The 20,387-nt window shown below is 38.2% G+C and overlaps 1 pseudogene; it reads left to right on the forward strand.

The window, feature by feature from the left end:
- Positions 1-1,559: 1,559 nt before the first annotated feature.
- LOC124503905 (60S ribosomal protein L39-like) lies at positions 1,560-1,736 on the forward strand (annotated as a pseudogene).
- The last annotated feature ends 18,651 nt before the right edge of the window (positions 1,737-20,387 follow it).

Consider the following 20,387-nt stretch of genomic DNA (forward strand, 5'->3'; position numbering starts at 1 on the left):
TGACATAGCACAAAATTAATTATTTTAAAGAGAACAACTTAGTGCCATTTAGTGCAGTCATAGTGTTGTGCAGCCACCTCCTCTGTCTAGTTTCAAAACATTTTCATCATTCTGAAAGGAAACCCACTCTGAAAGAGCCCCGTTAGGCAGTAGCTCTCTTTTCCTGCCTTCCACCAGCACCTGGCAACCATCAATCTGTATCCTGTCTATAGAGACTTACCTGTTCTGGTTACTTCATACAATGGAATCATACAATATGTGACCGTACCATAATATTTTTAAGGTCCATCCACATTGTAGCATGTATCAGTACTTCATTCCTTTTTATGAAATAAATAATTCCATTGTATGTATTTACCACAATTTGTTTATCCATTCATTTGTTGATGGGTATTTGGACTGTTTTTGGTCATTGTGAATAGGGCTGCTATGGCCATAGTTGTGTATATATTTGTCTGAGTACCAATTTTCAGTTCTTCTGAGTATATACCCAGAAGTGGAATTGCTGGGTCATATGATAAATTTATGCTTAACTTTTTGAGGAACTGCCAAGCTGATTTCCACAGGAGCTGCACCATTTTACATTCCTACCAGCAATGTACAAGGGTTCCAATTTTTCCACATCTTGCCAGCACTTATTATTTTTAACATTTTTTTCAGTTAAAAATGTTTATTTATTTATTTTGAGAGAGAGAGAGAGCACATGCACATGCAACTAAGGCAGAGAGAGAGGGAGAGAGAGAATCCCAAGCAGGCTCCACACTGTCATGTAGAACCCAATGCAGGGCTTGATCTCATGAACCCTTGAGATCATGACCTGAGTCAAAATGGAGAATCAGATGCTTAACTGACTGGGCCACCCAGATGCCCCTCTACATTTTTTATTATAGACATCCCAGTGGGTGTGAAGTGGTATCTTGTGGTGGTTTTGATTTGCATTCCCCTAATGACTGATATTGAACATCTTGGCCATTTGCATATCTTCTTTTGGAGAAATATTTATTCAAGTCCTTTGTTCCTTTTTAAAATGGGTTGTCTTTTTGGCATTGTTGTCTTTTAAAATCTAATAATTACCCTCCCCCGTCTCCCCCTTTTCACACTCTTCATTTGCTGAACAAACCAATTCATTTGTCCTGCAGAATTTCCTTTATTCAGTATTTGGCTGTTTCCACATGGTGTAATTTAACTTGTTTCTCTATTCTCTTATTTCCTGTAAACAGATACTTTAGAACTAAAGATTTGCTTAAATTCCTTCTTTCTTTCTTTCTTTCTTTCTTTCTTTCTTTCTTTCTTTCTTATTTCTTTCTTTTCTTCCTTCCTTTTGGTGGAGATACTTCATAGGTGGTAGTATATGCTTCCTGATGCATCACATTAAGAAGCTCATAATGCCTATTTTTTCCAGTTTTTAATGACCCAAAATATATATTGAAGAACTCTAAGGTTCTTCAAGATTACTTAAGGGGCCCTGCAAATGTTTAAGTCAAATTTCATTAAAAAATATACAATTAATGCTCTTTCCTCTTCGCCATTGTGGTGTGTGCTGCTGACTGTTTCTCACCATGTCTTCTCACAAGACTTTCAGGATCAAGTGATTCCCGGCAAAGAAACAAAAGCAGAATCGTCCCATTCCCCAGTGGATTCAGATGAAAACTGGTAATAAAATCAGATACAACTCCAAGAGGCGGCATTGGAGAAGAACAAAGCTGGGTCTGTACATGAGATGGGATCGAACATGAGATGGCACACGTTTATGCTGCCTGAAAGTCATGTGTTTCTATTCCATCACCTTCCTATTGCCTGACCAGTAGATCTGTTTTATCAGGAAATTGACTTTTCTCTGTTATGATGCTTCTGCACCTGTAGGTTGGTTCAGTAATAAACATGTGAGACCTTTTGACTGAAAAAAAAAAAATATATATATATATGTATATAATTGACTACTGCTTTTCTGATTTCCTCTGATTAAAGAGGAAGTCAAGTAAGTGAGCCCCAGCCCTCCACCTGCTTCAGCAAGAGTTACTCTGCCTTTTATATTTTGGGGTCCTAGATAAGATTTCATTAGAAAAAGTATTACACTAATTAAAATAAAATAAAATAAAATAAAATAAAATAAACCCCTTCTAAATTTTAGGTGATCATGTGACCCTTTCCAGAGGTATTTATATCAGAACCGGGGACTCTGAAAGTCAGAAAGACCTTATGACTCAATGAAAAAAGTTCTTAATGCATGCAGTGGGCACATGTGGTGGGAGACAGCATGGAGTCTTCCTGGTACCCCTTGAATCATACAACTCAGGAACTGTTATGATCCCCTCCAAATCTATGGCTGCCTCCCATTCATATAATATGTCCTTGTCTCATTTAGGCAAAAGTGGACTTTGAATAACAGCAACTCATACTTTAAAGCAGAGCTAAAGGTTTATCAGAGGACTTCAGTCCAAAATGGAAGGTATATGAGGTAGGAATCGCTGTGAACCTGCCAACTGTTTCCAGGGTAGTATGCAGACACCCTTCAGGTGTCTTTTGCTGGAAAAAATCTCTAATTCCGGTCACAAGAAAAGATCCTCTATCTTTCTGACACAGAATATACACACTCTCTGTGATACCTGAAATCAATACCTGATTGTCCACTAGACTCTTTTTCTGGTATTCCATTAAAATTGAGCTTCTCTCTATAACTGAATGTTGAACACATCAAAGTGATGGATGGTGCATCAGCCCCTTATCCCCAGGATTTTGGAGGCAAAGTCTTCAGTCTTATTGCGGCTAAAATAAGATTTATGAACCTTTGCTTCAATTCTAGTTTAATCCCCAAGTGTCCGCTTTTTAATTGTCAAAGAGTTGTAAGGTCTGCCCTTCATGGAACTAGGAACAGTAGGACAATACACAGCTGGATCTCATTGCAGGTGGATGAAGGGAGCACTGAACCCTCATGTTTCCTCTGAGATGAGAAGACTCAAGTTCTTATTATTCTGCTCCTCTGATCTGCAGTATTGTTTCTGAAATAGAATATTTTGCCAGTAGAATGAAGGCTTTAGCTACAGTCTGTTGTATTATCATTACTGTGAATATCATCCTCTTCCTCCTCATCATGCCTATATTCCAATATACTGTTGGAAGAGAGGGACAGTTACTGCCTTTCTTGACCTTCTGAAGCTCAGAAAAAAAGGGCTTACAGAAGCAAAAGAAGAAAAAGCAGCCAACCTAAGGCTCAGATCAGTTGTTGGCCCCACAAACTCCAAATTTACTGCAGAAACTCAATCACCTTTCTGATTGTCCAGATAGAATTCTCATGAATTTCCTATGGGGAAATTTTGGTTAAACGTACCAGTTTTTATCCAAACTGATAGAGATATATACAATAAAAGTGAATTTGTAGAGGCACCTGGGTGAGTCAGTCAGTTAAGCATTTGACTCGTGATTTTGGCTCAGGTCATGATCTTGTAGTTTGTGAGATTGGAGCCTGCTTGGGATTCTCTCTCTCCCTCTGCCCACCCCCCCCCCAACTCACATTTGGTCATGTGGTTTCTCTCTCCTTCCCTCTCTGTCAAAATAAATAAATAAACATTTTTTAAAGTGAATTTTTAGACACATGTCAAGGTTTATCAGTTCCCAAGCCCTTTCAGGAAGTCTGTCCCCAATTTATAGGTTTCAGAGTGATAATTACAAGCCAAAGGCTGAGATATGGTTAGAAGGAGGCTTGGCTTCAGGCATGAACAGAAAATGAAGCCACATAACAGGCCTTCTAGGGGGTCTCCTCTCTGTTCATGAGGCTGTATTCCTTGTGATATAGAAATCATACTTTGTACAAGTTTAGATATAAGATGTTCATCAGATGAACAACTGGAGAGAAAATAACTGCTCATTAGTGGGAAGACAGGGAAGTATAACTGGATTTTGAAACGTTAAAGAGGATGCTGCATAAAATTGATTGATGTGGGAAGATGTTCAGGATAAATTAGTTGAAAAACAAGGTGGGGGAAATTTTACATATTTATAATTTTCTTTTTAGTTTTGGATATTTTTAGTCTTGAACGAACTATGCATGCTTTATTTGGAAAGAGAAAGGAGGTTCTATTCTAAGCCTTTTAGTATATTTGCATGGGTTGGCTTATCAGGCTAGCTCACTATGGAAGGCACAGACATCTTGAACCAATGGAAATGAGTCAGGGAGTGACAACATTTCAACTTGGAAAGAAGAGGGAAAGGACAAGCCTTGATCACATTGGAGCAGCAACAGGACTGCCTGAGACAATGGGGGAGGTGGAAGATGGGCAAATTTATGGAGTAAATTAAGGCAAGGCTTGATTTGATGTTTTGAGCCCTTCATAGTTTGGTTTAAGTACCTCCAACGTGAGGGTGAGTGGAATAATGGCAAGGCCTGGGCCACAGCTGACATAAAGTGGAGTGATCTTGTCTCTACATACTTGGTTCTGGATAGAGAGGCCTGATGGTTCTCTCCGCATATCTTTAAGTCCAGGAGTGAGGTTTCAAACATCAGCTACACACACACACACACACACACACACACACACACACGGTGAGTTAAATAGAGAGTGATGATGGGGAAACCACACATGTGAATCTTCTTTTCAAGCGGCAGTTCACCCCTCTAAATGTACTGCCCCAGGTAGAAATGCAAGTTAGGATTCAGAGCTCAACATCAAAGATAGGGTGCTTTGTTTCAGCAGGCTAAAAAGCAACTCATGGTATCACTGCAAATATATCTCAAAAGTGTTGGCAACTTCAAAGGGATTCATTAAGAGAGCTCCCCCAATAAAGTCCCTGGAAGTTTACTAAACTGCACAAAGGTACTCTTATTAAAAGCTAAAAGCAGGCCTAGGAGGCATTTTAATAAAGACCTCCAGTTAGCTACCTGGAACAGGAGAGCTGTGTTGAAGGCCTGGAATAGAGAGCAATTTGTCGTGATGCGTCTCTTAGGGCAAAGTTCCTAATCTCTGCCCTCAGTTTTTTCTTCCTTAAAACCCAGACTTATGGGGGACATTGAGAGGATTAAACAATGTTTGTGAATGAACTCATTAATGTTAATTCCTTTATAGGTAAAACAAAGTGCTCAACATTACCATCTGGACCAATATCTGTGACGCCTGCTTTGGAAAGATTCTAGGTTCTTCCCAAGTGAACCATGCCTGAAAGACAAGCAACAGACGAGGAAGGTTAAACTCAACCCACTCCTTGAAGTTCAGAAAGAACAAAATGGTGGGATGTTGAAGGATCAGGAGGCTGTTGGAAGGTCAGAATTTGAATAAGAATGGAAAAAAGTATTCTCTCATCCCCCTAATGTTCAAATGATCTCACTTGGTCTTAGAAGTGAAACCTATAGAGTCTGGTAAAATTTTGAAGCTTTCTGAAAGGTTGTTCAAAAAGATAAGAAAACAGAGAAGAGCCATTGTTGGACAGACAAAGTGACATATGCACACTGCCATATTGAATCCTGGACAAAAAGATCTGCCATGATTATAATCGAGCTTTCAGTCCAGAGGCTAGTTCAGCCAAACATTTTGTTCATGCTTTTGAAAACTCAGTGGCAAGTACATAAAAATGTCTGCAACCCAGATGAGGTTGTTAAATTCTTTCTTAAGAACAAGACAGAAAGGAGAAGTGATTTACTAGAGTATGTTGCTGGGTTTGTTTTTTATTTTTATTTTTGCTCTTCTAATCCCCAAGCCCACAGCAGCCCGTCTAGTTGAATCTTGATTTGTTTTTGTCTCATATGAATGTGAACATCCATCCTCCCAGCAGAAATGGTAAATAGCTGTACACATCTATGTCACGAAGTGCTCATAAATAACAATCATTTATGGGGCTGGTGGGAGGGCAACCTTTGGGCTTAGAGAACTGCCTGCAGCAACATTGTTCTATGAAGTTTCCTATAACTAAAGGAGCAAAAGCATTGATTCTTGTTGTTACTGTTTAAAATTATTGTTTTAAAGTAATACATGCACACAGTAAAAAAAAGAAATTGATATGTCATAGAGTGGTGGTATTAAATGAAAGGCTCTATGCCTGCCCCCCCAACCCCGTGGTAACCACTTAAAAATGATCAGTTTCAGGCTACACAAATAATACACGAATACTTTCTTGCAAAAATTTCAAACCGTACAGACAAAGCTAGGGTCCTTCACGGTCACTCCAATTACATTCCCCCTCCTCAGAGATAACCACCATTGTTAACAGTAGTGAGTTTCCTCCCAGATCTTGATAATCTTCACAGGTATGCTTGTTTTGGTTCTTATTTTACACAAATGGTATACTGGATTTATAATCCAACAACCTGATTTTTGAAAAAATATTTATTTATTTACAGAGAAAGAGAGAGAATGCACATGTGCAGGTGGGCAAAGGGCAGAGACAGAGAGAATCCCAAGCAAGCCCTGCACTGTGAGCACAGAGTCTGACGGAGGGCTAGATCCCACGAACTGTGAGATCATGACCTGAGTCGAAATCAAGACTGGGGAGATCATGACCTGAGCTGAAATCAAGAGTTGGACACTTAACAGACTGAGCCACCCAGGCACCCACTTTTTTTTTATTTAATAATACATCTCATAGGGGCACCTGCATGGCTCAGTTGGTTAAGCATCTGACTTCGGCTCAGGTCATGACCTCGCGGTCCGTGAGTCTAAGCCCCACATCCGGCTCTGTGTTGTCAGCATTTCGCCTGCTTTGGATCCTCTGTCTCCCTCTCTCCGCCCCTCCCCCACTGGCTCTCTCTCTGTCTCTCTCTTTCTCTGTCTCTCTCTCTCAAAATAAATAAATAAAACTTTATAAAAAATAATATATCTTGGATATGTTTCCATGTCAGTGCATACTATATCTATTTCATCTCTTTAAGCTGTTGTGTAATATGACTGGGCCATAATTTACTTATTTAGTTATTTCCCATTTTTCACTATTAACAACACAGAGCTGCACTGACCATCATTGTCCCCACTTCCTGGACACATGTGGAAGTGTTTCTCTAGAATAGATAGGAAATATTCATTTTTAACCATTTCTATTTTTAGTTCTTCTGTTATTTGTCATGATCATTCAAAATAAGATGGTAATCATTTATTTCTTGATTTACCAAATTTAAATCTTATTGATTGACTCCTTACTATGAGAGATGTAAATTTAGCTCACTTAAATGACCTTCCACCTCCCTTCCACTGCCAAGTTTTGTTAGTTACTTTTTTATTATTGCCTTTTCTATTGATTATTTTTATAACTTTATAGAATACACCTAAATATCTAGTTTTCATAACATCAACTTTAGACAATACCCTTTGATTCTATACCACGAACAATGAGGATATTAGCACCTCTGTTTCATCCCCCTCTCCTCTCTTCCCAACCTGTCAGTTACAGTATTACTTTTACCTTGTTCAGGTTCATAACCTTTACATTCTATTCTGTAACTGTATAATCCTCTATGGTTTCTCTGTGGACTGATTCTAAAAATTGGAAACCTTTGACAATGTTTTCATATCATGCCTCTTTAAATAATATTCTCCTTATACCCAAGCACTGTTGTCGAACCCTTAGAGAAGAAGTAATGCTGTTCAAAGAACCCTGTTCAAGCATCAAGGTCAAAGGGATTGCATTTTCTTACACTTTGTCACATGCTGGAAATCATGCTGCATTTTGGTTTGCTTTATAAATGGAGCTTAACTTTCTGACAAAATCCTTCCACCTCTGACATTTCTAATTTTTCTGTCCTTCCTTCTTTTCCTCCTTTCTCCCCTCCCCCTCATTATTTCTTATCCAATTCTGTTTTCATTCTCCACATGAGTTTGGGCTTACACTTTCCTTTGCTCTATTTTACCTGTAGACAAGTTCTTACCCACTTTCAATTTTCCAGAAAGTCATCAAATTCTCTGGTCCATGAACAACTCCTCCTGCCTATTCTCTTTTGTGAATCCTTACACTTATTTTAGTAGTTTGGGAGAAGGGGAAGGCATTTTCTTTTTTTCTTTTCTTTCATTTTTAAAAAAAATTTTAAATGTTTATTTTTGAGAGAAAGAGAGAGCATGAGCAGGGGAGGGGCAGAGATAGAGAGAGACACACAGAATCTGAAGCAGGCTTCAGGCTCCGAGCTGTCAGCACCGGGCCCTACACGGGACTCCAGCACACGAACCATGAGATCATGACCTGAGCTGAAGTCGGATACTTAACTGACTGAACCACCAAGGCACCCCCGCTTTTTAAAAAAAAAAATTTTTTTTCAACGTTTATTTATTTTTGGGACAGAGAGAGACAGAGCATGAACGGGCGAGGGGCAGAGAGAGAGGGAGACACAGAATTGGAAACAGGCTCCAGGCTCTGAGCCATCAGCCCAGAGCCCGACGCGGGGCTCGAACTCAAGGACCGCGAGATCGTGACCTGGCTGAAGTCGGAGGCTTAACCGACTGCGCCACCCAGGCGCCCCACCCCCGCTTTTTTAAAAAAAATTTTAACATTTATTTATTTTTGAGAGAGAGAGACAGAGAGACAGAGACAGAGACAGAGACAGAGTGTGAGCAGGGGAGGGGCAGAGAGACAGGGAGACACAGAATACGTTTCAGGCTCCAGGCTCTGAGCTGTCAGCACAGAGCCTGATGCGGGGCTCAAACTCACAAAATGTGAGATCATGACCTGAGCTGAATTCGGAGGCTTAACCAACTGAGCCACCCAGATGCCCCTCTTTGAAGGCATTTCCAACATATGGGTGCCAATTTCAGCAAACAAAACAACTCTTAGTTTTCTAATTAGCCAGAGACAGGTGAGAGTAGTCTAATACCCATTCCATAAAACCAAACACTAGAACCTGTCAGAAATGGTGTTGGTCACTAATTCTGTTACAAGGCACCTAGTCTAAAACCTTGATCTCTACACCCTTATCTGTCAGTCCTGGGTAAGAAGGGGAGAGACTGAAGAAAGACTCCAAGGTCCATTGCAGGCTTTTCAATAGCTCATCATTTTTCAGTGCTGCTTCCCCAGAGAACTGGCACTGCTAATAGCCCAGGAGAACATACTGAGTAAGAATCTGGGACCCAGGGATTCTGACGCTTCATAGCTATGTGATTTTTTTTTTTTTACTACTTCCTTCCTTAGGTTTCAGGTTGCTCATTTATAAAGTGGAGGTGATACTAGTGCTCACCTCATGGGGGTGTTATGCCAATTAAATGCAATAATACAGCAAAGTACTTGGTGCCAACACATAGTAAGTATCCAATAAATGTTAGCCATTTTTATAGTGAACTTTGGATTTTGAATATACAATTCTCTGTGGAAAATTCCAGAGGAAGGAAGGCATGTGGTCCCCACCCTCATATAGATCCTAGTCTAAGGAATGGCCAATATTTTCACTCTATGGTGTTTCATATATGGCAAGAGTTTACTGGGTATCTGTTGGATAAATAATTGAACAACCTTTGGTCCTGAAAGCAGACATGGCTCCTCCTTTCAGGGAATACTCAAAGAGAAATAAGACACATATTATATAAACAAATACTGAGTACATTTAATCCCAGTCCACTCATATGATAATTAATTCAACCATTGTTTGCTACTCATTGACTCTATGAAGAAATTATGTTAGATCATTTAACAAGATATAGTTTCTGCCTTCAAAGGATTTAAAGTCTAGTATATAAGACTTAGAAACAGCTAAATACATTAGGGTGAATGTGTTACAGACCAATCAGAGCAAGGGAATTTTCTAAGATGCATTATTTCCATGTCCAAGTCCTCTTTCTCCTCCTTGGCCCACCTTTCATCTCTCCTGATGTGTCCATAGCAACGTTAATTTCTGAAATAATAAAAAAAACATGTGGACTGTGTCTGAAAAAATGGAGATAGGTGCATAGCTCCCTACCTTCCTGAATAAACCCATGGATTTAATTTCCTTGCAGGCAAATGAACTTCCCAGAGAGTACACATTTTTCCCACTGACTTCCTAACCCTAGCCATTCTTTGACTTCTTGTTCTGTGACAGAAAACCCCTTTCCCCCATTAGTCATCTTAGAAGTGCATAACTAAGGGGAAGTTTTACCTTGGAGGAGGGGAGGGCAGAATCTTTCACTTGCAAATTCCACTGCATATTCTGGAGGTAGAGAATGGTGTGGAGAAAAAAACCTTTGAAGCTAAACAAACGTGAGTCCAAATCTCAGCTCAACTTTTTACTAGATGCGTGACCTTAGGCAAGTTAACTTAAGCTCCCTGAGTCTCAATTTCCTCCCACATAAAATGAAAATCATAGTGCTGTGTCAGAGACTGCTAGTTCTTTCCCTAAGTCTAGCCTATCTTTTACCATAGGAATAGAATTTTTAGCTGGTCACAAGGTTGCCTAGAATAGAACAAGCCTTTCTTGGCCACATGAATAAATTCTGGTTAAAGGGATGTATGTGGAAGCAACAGCGTGCTGGTAAAGGCTTAACTGACTCTGCACACACACACACACACACACACACACACACAGTACGTATATGCACCTAAGTTTATTAAAATGTTACTGATGTCAAAGATATACAATTTACAATTAATAAAATACATAGTAATCAATAGAGTTCCATACAGCCAACTGGATCTTACAGAATGCTTTGGTTAATTGTTGCTGAACTCCTATATCTGTATGCAACCTATTACAGATCAACCATCATTTGACAAATGGAGTTCCATTCCAATTCCCTAACTCTTCTCCCAACAAATTTCTTTGCCATTCAATCTGAAATGTGATCTACTCCTAAACTATTTTTCATCCTCATATAAATTATATCATTAAACTGAAATCTCTTTTAGCTTTAGCACTACATGTGTTGGAACCTCACTCATTTGTCAGTGAGGTGAGTAACTTCTATGCTGAACTGGATGATAGTTTTCTAATACTGGAAGAATATTGCCTTAATGTTTTTTGCTATTCATAATATAGTGACCACAGACACACCACACTTTTAAGTTTCATCTGCATTTTTAACATTTTCTCCATCACTTTCCTAAGTTTAGACAAAGAAAAAAAATAATAAATCAAACCCTGACTTGTAGCATTTGCTGATTTCCGTAGTGTAAATATTCTCATCATGGCTGAGTTCAAGCTACCAGCATGAGGTCACTGAACACAGAGTAGGGAAGACATAAGCAGTGTTGTCTCCATATGAAAGCAATAAATATAATTTCACATGTTATGGTTATTTGGAATTCTCTGAGTTGTCTATGTTTTGTTTTTTTTTTTTTTTTTACTATTCTTACCATTGTATTCTCCCTCTCTTTGTGAGAATTTTCTGTATGTTATTAGTCATGTGTATCATCTATCACTAGAAGTTAAGCGCCATGAATACAGGTATTCAGACAAATAACAAAATAATAAATCAAACCCTGACTTGTAGCATTTGCTGAATGTTTTATTCAGCATTGCCTCTGGTAACACCCATCCTATAAAAGGTGTTCAAACAAGTATTCATTAAATAAATAAATTTGTTAACTGAATGTTGCAAATATTTCCCTGGACTATAATTTGTATTATTTATTTATGTTTATGATTTTTGCCATACAGAAGTGTTAAATTGTATGTTGTTTAATATACCTGCCTTTTCATTTATTGGGTCTGAGTTTTCTGTCCTATTTAAGAATGCCTCTCTCCACCCAAGGTTGATTATTTTCCTAAATTTTTCTGAAAGTTTTATTTTTTTGTTGTTACATTTAAATCTGGAATCCATCTGGAATATATTTTTGTATATGACATGCATTTCTTCCAGATGGCTAGCCCATTGTGACACTTGGGTAAATAAATTATTTTTCTCTACTAAACTGAAATTCAACTTTTGTGGTACAGTAAGTTCCCATGTGTGCTAGACTCTGTTTCTGATTCTCTAATATGTTCCAGTATCAATTTGCCTACTTCTGGACCTGTATGATACTCTTTTCAAAGACAGACTTTATAGTAATGGCAATATAATAACAGAGCACAACTATAGCATTTACTATATCCTATTCTAAGGAATTTAGATTTAATCTCCACAAAAACCCTATGAGGTAGGTATGGGTAGTATCCTCATTTTACTGAGGATGAACTTAAGTGGAAAAGAGGTTAAGAAACATATTCTGCACCACACCACCAGTAAGTAGCAGAGCCTGGGTCGTCTGAACCAAGGCAGGACAACTCCAGAATCCATGTTCTTTTTTCTTTTAAATGTTTATTTATTTTTAAGAAAGAGGGGGAGACTGAGTGTGAGTGGGAGAGGGGCAGAGAGAGAGAGGGAGACACAGAACCCGAAGCAGGCTCCAGGCTCTGAGCTGTCAGCACAGAGCCCGATGTGGGGCTCGAACTCATGAATCTTGAGATCATGACCTGAGTTGAAGCCAGACACTTAACTGACTGAGCCACCCAGGTGCCCCCAGAGCCCAGGTTCTTAACCATTAGGTCAAACTACCTTTGTGTAGAGAGAGCATGTAACCTTTAACTATTCCTTTAAAGAATAATTTTCTTTGCTATTCCTGGAACTTATTCTTTCATAGACTTCTTTAAAATAATTTTATGGGGTGGTGCCTGGGTGGCTCAGTCGGTTGGGCGTCCGACTTCGGCTCAGGTCATGATCTCACAGTCCGTGGGTTTGAGCCCCGCATCGGGCTCTGTGCTGACAGCTCGGAGCCTGGAGCCTGCTTCGGATTCTGTGTCTTGCTCTCTCTCTGACCCTCCCCTGTTCATGCTCTGTCTCTCTCTGTCTCAAAAATAAATAAACAAACGTTTAAAAAATTTTTTTTAATAATTTTATGGAGTTTCCAAACAAAAACAAAACCTCCCTATTGGGGTTCTAATTAGAATTGTATTAACTTTATACAACAATTCTGGAAGACATATGTTTTATGAATTAAGTCTTCCCATTTAGGAACATGATCAATGTTTCTGTACATTCAGGTCTCATTTCATTTATTCTTTATTAAGATTTTGTAGTTTCCCTTATATAGGTCCTGTACCTTGTGAAATTTTATCCCAATACTTTATAACTTTTGTCATTGCTGTGAATGAAAATTTCCCCTGCTATTAAAATTATAGAGAAAAACCTGTTTTTGTTTGTGTATGTTGTATGTGGTTGTATATAGAGAGAGAATATTCAGTGACCTTATCAAATTCTCTTATTAATTCTACAGGTTTTTTTTTTTTATCACTTGAGTTTTCTAGGAACACAGTTATATCACTTGCAAGCTAAGATAACATTCTTTCTTCCTCCCTCCTTTCCTCTCTTCCTTCCTTCCTTCCTCCCTCCCTCCCTCCCTCCCTCCCTCCCTCCTTTTCCCTAATCTACTTTTTGGTTACTTAGTGGTAAAATTAATGTAAGAAAGGCAGGATAAATGCTTGATTCTTTCTCTTTTATTTACTAGCTTTTAAGGTAATGAATTACTTTTCTGTAATTCTCTGAAAGTGATCAGTTAGGTTTCTTTTCCCAGTTTTTAAAAATGCTGTGGTAAGATATATATAACATGAAATTTACCATTAGTGACATTTAGTACATACAACAATGTTGTGCACCCATTGCTTCAATCTAGTTCCAGAATATCTTCATCCCTCCAAAAGGAAACCCCCTAATCATTAAGTACTTACTCCTCTTTCTGCTCTTCCCCCAGCCCCTGGCAGCTACCAATCTGCTCTCTGTCTCTATGGATTTACGGATTCCATGTTTCATATACATGGAATCATATGAGGTGTGGCCTTCGTGTCTGGCTTCATCAATTAATTTTTTAAAATATTATGAATTCATGGATTTAAACACATTTGATAGGTTTCAATCAGTTACAATTATTATCTTTTTGAAGCTCAAAATTTCCTCTTTGGTCAGTATGAGCTTCTTCTGGTAGGCTTCTGGGTTCTTTTGACACATTCAGACTATTCTTTGCTAGTATTACATGACATTCTAAGCTTTTTTTTGTACATTTCTTGTGGCAGACTTGGAATTGGCTATTCCTCTAAGAAACAGAGATGTCTTTTAGTGAGAAATGGTATTTTAAGACCACATTTTGGGTACTAGTTTAGCTTATTGCTATTGGGTTGGTTACTGTTTCTAGGCTTTTTTAGTGGACAAAGCTAGGTAGCACATATGTCTAAATCTATATTTACATTTTCAAAGGTAAACTATCTCATGAGTTTATATTGATATTTCTAATTCAATTCAGTCTAAAGGTTTTTACTCTATATTACAATTTTATGTCCTTTCTTTCATACTGTGAATCTTGGGTCTTAAGGAAAAAGGGGATGACAGAATTAGAATATCTCCTGATTACTCATTTATTTCATTCTATTCTACAATACTATTTACTGAGAATAATTAGAATTATTTTTATTAAAAAAATTTTTTTAACATTTATTCATTTTTGAGAGATAGGGAGAGACAGAGTGTGAGCAGGGGAGGGGCAGAGAGAGAGGGAGACAATCAGAGGGAGAGAGGGAAAGAATCTGAAGCAGGTTCCACGTTCTGAGCTGTCAGCACAGAGCCTCATGTGGGGCTTGAACCCATGGACTATGAGATCATGACCTAAGCCAAAGTTGAATGCCTAACCAATTGAGCCACCCAGGCGCCCCTAATTAGAATTATTTTTTACATTATGCTCTCCCTATTCCCTCTCATCTTTTTTATAATTATAGTATATCTGTATTGCTTGAGCACATAAAGATTACCTACTAGACTCTCTTCCTTTTACCTCTCAGTCTTGGTTTACAATTAATCATATATTCTATATTTAATGTTCACCAAGAGTCCTTATGTTGATGTCTCTCTAGTCTTTTGATTGGAGTTCATTCTCCGGTAGATTCCTCAGGAAGGGCTCATGGGTCCAGTATTCTCTGAATTACTGCTTTTTGATACTTGTTTATCTGTGCCCTTTGTACTTGAAAGTCAATGTTTCTGGATATAAAATCCTTGGCTCACATTTTCTTTTTTTGAGTATCTTAATTGTTTTACTTCCCTTTCTGTTATGTGGTGCTGCTCTTGAAGTTTGATGCTAATCTAATTTTCTTAATCTTACACATCATGTTCTGGTTTTGCTTAGATGACCAAAACCCTGACTAGTTCCAGCGGTGTTTCCTCAGTGTGAGGCCTTGCCCTGCAAGGGAGCCTAGTAGGTTGTTTGGGGCAGTGTGCAGGGGCCAGGGCACTTTAGCCTCTCAAAGGGCCTGTAACACTTACCTGCTATTAGGTTGGGTCAAACTCCTCACAGTTTTACCTGCTCCTCCCTAATTGTCCTTCCATCCTTTCCAGTAAATATCTGTTGGTCATTTGGGGGTCTTCTGTTTTCATATCTATCAGATGCTGTATTGCTTCCTCTGCTTTCTCCTACGCAAGGTCTGTGATACCACGCAGATCTGTGGCTCCTGACGGTTTGTCCTCACTTGCTTGTATTTTGGGACTTGTGTGGATACCCTGTCAACTAGTTTCACTATAAGTGTTATCCAGGCATGGGCTTTTGATTCTGCTACCCACTGCTCTGTTTTTAAATAGGGAATCAGAGAGATTAAAAAATGACACTGCCACCACCATCATCACTGGGGAGAAATCTTTTCTTTCTCTTACTCACCTCCACTCAATTATTAGTTGCTATTTCCAGTCCCTTTGGAGCTGGAATGTGCCCAGAGGAAGGAGAGGAAAGATGGGTAGAAAGTTCATTTTTGACAGATACTGTTATAAGCTGGCTTTACAATTCCTAGGCCTGTTTTTTTGTTCTCTGGTTTTTTTTTTCCTTTTATCTCATGGCCACTTGTATAATATTTTTTTTTTTCAGAGTTTTCCAGCTAGGTCCTTCTGACAGGAAATCTAGTGATGTGGGCTATGAGTTCTATGCATCCTCTCTCAGTTGGTCTCCACTTTCCCCATTACCACTGTATAAACTCCCTCTGTTGGATTCTCATAGACCTCTCACATTGTGCTCTTGGCAAGAATCAAAAAGGCCAATTCTCTCTCTCCTTGCAGGCTTATGTTTGGTCTAAGGGAAGAAGTCCTGTCCTCCATCCCAGCAAACACTGCAGGGCAGATCAGTCCCCATGTTCTGCCACTGGAATAGCTAGTCTCTTGCCCAGGAGAATTCTTAGATGGGACTAAGGCCCCAGACAATCGTGCTCTTGACCCTACTCCCACTCCCTCCAACAATATCAGGGAACACAAATCAAGCTTTCTGGGTTATCCAATTGAAATCTCTGGCATTAGACTTGGGTCAGAAGGTAACATTCCCTTCTCCTTTGGTGGAGGAGAGTAGGAATGACAGCTATTATTTCCAAAGAAAGCCTCCTGACAAATTTGTCTCTTTAATTTCCAACTTTTGACCCTTTTGTGGCTTCAAGGTGGGTGAGAGCTTCAAAAATTATGTAATAAATTATTACTTTTTGCCTTGAAAAATTCTGCATGTGCTTTAGTCCTTCCTTTGGGATACAGTCATGCAGAATCTGATGCATCTTGCAGCTTCAGCTGAAACTTCAACTTGAATGTAGTTTTGTTTTAATAAGAAAACATTCATTTCCTCTGTATTCTCAAATCATAGCTATTCACTCATAGTATTTTTTCATAATGTCTTCTTTCTTATTCCCAATCTTATGATTCTTGGTTCTCTTTTCTATATTTGCCTCTTAACTAGGTTTGAGAGACATTTACCCATTTTATTGGTCCTTTTCAAATGTTAAACTTTGAGGATTTATTGACATTTCCATAACTTTTTATACTTTTCAATCATCCCAACCTTGTCTTTATTAATTATCTCCTGTTACTTTCTTTTGGTTTCCTCATTCTTTCACTACTTTCTTGAAAATAAATTCATTACACATAAATTTATTTTTGGTAGTCAGGCTACATATTTTCCTCAGAGTACAGTTTTAGCTGTGACTCACTGATTTTCTTATTATCTCTCATTCATTATTTTTATATAATTTATAATTTCAGATTTAATTTCCTCTTTGATCAAGAAAATATCATATAAAAATTAATGGAATAAAAGAATGCAAAAATAAATAAAATTGAAATGAAAGCAATGCAGACAAGAAAAGACAACAAAAAGTGAACTTGACCTCCCCAAATTTGCAGTAATTTGCTAATTGGAAGAGATACATTTTGAATAGTAGCAATGAATAAACTCCTGTGTTGTTTGACAATCCAAATAATGAAGATGATAAAATATGAACATAGTGGAAAAATTATATTACTCTGGTTTGGCATAAAATATTGGGTAACAAATAATTATATAAAATGCATGGAGGGGAGCCTGGGTGGCGCAGTCGGTTAAGCGTCCGACTTCAGCCAGGTCACCATCTCGCGGTCCGTGAGTTCGAGCCCCGCGTCAGGCTCTGGGCTGATGGCTCAGAGCCTGGAGCCTGTTTCTGATTCTGTGTCTCCCTCTCTCTCTGCCCCTCGCCCGTTCATGCTCTGTCTCTCTCTGTCCCCAAAATAAATAAACGTTGAAAAAAAAATTAAAAAAAAATGCATGGAAACTTTATAATGAGGGCATTGATGACAAACTGGTCAATGGATATCATCAATGAAAAGATAATTTAAGGTTAGTTGTTGAATAAGAAACTTTCAAAAGACCTGAAATCTTATAGCTTATACATGAAAGAAATTTGATAGACATTTCCCCAAAGTTATATGATAATACTAATATCACATTTAATGCTGAAGGAAAATTTCTAAACCATCATTAATAAAAAACAAATTTTCATCAACCATGCTAGAGGAAAAACTGAATTATCTTTCTATTTTCTCTATGGAAAATAATATTATAATATCATTACCATTTGACGAGGCAATCAAAGAGTATGCAGCCAAAATATTATGAAGGAGTGTCAGGGAGTTAAATAAAAATATTGTTAGGTTATTATATTATTTTTCTGTATTTTCTAATTTTTGCAGAATGTGTTCACTTTTCCATTTTTTAATTTTTTATGTAATTTCTCTTTACATTCTAAATAAATATTCAGGTTTATATGTAATTTTTTATTTGTAATTTTATATTATTTTTCTTGAAGAACACTCCTTCCTCTACCCTCCTCTGCACAAATTTATAAGCTTTAGGCTTACCAAAACTTGTCTGCCCAGATCTGAACTAATCCCAGTTGCTTTCCTTCTTATTCAGACACATTCTACTTATACTAGCTTATTTCTTAAGGGGTAATGATGGTGATTTCCATGTACTGTGTAGGACAGGTTTTACAAGGAATCTGAGGCTGAAGGTAACATCAATTCCCAGACTTTCTTTCTTTCTTTCTTTCTTTCTTTCTTTCTTTCTTTCTTTCTTTCTTTTTTAACATTTATTCATTTTTGGGAGACAGAAAGACAAGAGTGTGAACGAAGGAGGGGCAGAGAGAGGGGAAGACACAGAATCCAAAGCAGGATCCAGGCTCTGAGCTGTTAGCACAGAGCCCAACACGGGGCTCAAACTCAGAAGTGGCAAGATCATGACCTGAGGTGAAGTTGGGCACTTAACCTGACCTGAGCCTAAGTTGGATGTTTAACCAACTGAGCCACCCAGGCTCCCTTCAATTCCCAGATTTTTTAGTGGGCTTCTAAAGCATTATCTGGAGAAAAAAAAATGAAATTCAACATGGTTTTTGAGCCACTTGGCAACCATTAGAACATCAAAATCAAATTGGATCTCTACCCTGCTTCTTGTATCTAATATATTCCAGATGGAGAAAAGATGTAAATATAAAAATGAAGTCATAAAATACATGTGAAAATTCCTATACAACATCAATGTGGGAAAAGGTTTTCTAAGTATGATACAAATCCCAGAGGCCATAAGAGAAAAGACTGATACATTTTAATGAATAAAAATTAAAAAATTCTGTTTGCCAAGAAATAATAAAGTTAAAAGACAAACAACAAATTGAGGGGAAAAAAACGATTAATAACACATATCCCATAGGGTTTATTTCCTTAACATAAAAAGATTAATAAGAAAAAGTATCAACAACCTAATAGAAAAATAGGTAAAGAATATTAATAGATGCTTTATGAAAAACGAAATACAGGGCCACTTGGGTGGCTCAGTTGGGGAAGCGTCCAACTTCAGCTCAGGTCATGATCTCACGGTTCAAGCCCCACAGCAGGCTCTCTGCTGTCAGCGCAGAGCCCACTTAAGATCTTCTGTTCTCATCTCTCTCTGCTCTCCCTTGCTCATGCTCTCTCTCTCAAAAATAAAATAAAACTTTAAAAAAAGGAAATACAGACGACTCGTGAACATATGAAAAGTTGTTCAATCACCCCTATAATAAGAGAAATGCAAATTCAAACTGACAGATTGGCTAAGATCCAAAAGTTTGTAACACATTGTGTAGGTGAAGATACTAGAAAGCAGGGAATTATCGGTGCAAGTGTAAATTGGCACAACTTCTGGAAAAGGCAGATTAAACTTGACACAGCAACTTCATTTCTAAAAATTAATCTTATAGATGTCTACATCTGTAAATTTTCACAAGCAGAAAGGCAGTCACTGTAGCATTTTTTCTAATAGCATAATGCTGGAAACAATCTAAATGTTTACCAAAAGGGGATTGGTTAAATCCATAATAGAATGCTATGCAGCCACAAAAAACAGAGCAGTCCTGTGCAGATATGAAACCATCTTAAAGATGTATTATTAAAAATGCAGTGTTCAGAGTGGGGTGCTGATGTTAAAATGGATACATTTCATACTTATACTTCCATGGAATAAGGATAGTGGTTGCCTTCAGGTAGAGAACTAGGGCAAGAGTGTGTAGGTAGGGAGGGAGACTTTGCTTTTCACTAGATGTCCTTTAAAAAAATTTTTTTTAATGTTTATTTATTTTTGAGACAGAGAGAGACAGAGCATGAGTGGAGGAGGGGGAGAGAGTGGGAGACACAGAATCCGAGGCAGGCTCCAGGCTCTGAGCTGTCAGCACAGAGTCCGACGCGGGGCTCAAACTCATAAGCTGTGAGATCATGACCTGAGCCGAAGTCAGATGCTCAACCGACTGAGCCACCCAGGCACCCCTTCGCTAGATGTCCTTTTTAACTTCTTGAGTATTAGTCCATGTCCCTATCTTACCTATTAAAATGCTACAATTATTTATTAAAAATTAGACATGACCTGTAACTATGCTAGCGACAATATTCGAACATTAGTAGTTCTTTCCCTAAAGGTACATTATTTGGCACATGGAGAAAAAGCAAGGTAATATAACTTAAGCAAGGCTTAAATATAGCATTATCCTCTGTAAATAAGGTTATCACTCTAACAGTGTCTGTGAGAGGTTGCCAAGGAATTTCTGAATTATCCAAAACCCCGTCAAGGCCTAATCTCAGGAGAACACAAAAATTGAAAGCTGAAGCCTATTTAGCCATATTATAGTTACCTGTCTGAAGGAAAACTGAGCTGCTAGATAGGGGCTGGTCAACATGAGGTCTAGAAAAGGG

This window comes from Lynx rufus, unplaced genomic scaffold, assembly GCF_022079265.1.
Source record: "Lynx rufus isolate CCGP_SWC_20201006 ecotype Redwood Valley unplaced genomic scaffold, mLynRuf1.p SCAF_8, whole genome shotgun sequence".
Classification (NCBI taxonomy): Eukaryota; Metazoa; Chordata; class Mammalia; order Carnivora; family Felidae; genus Lynx; species Lynx rufus.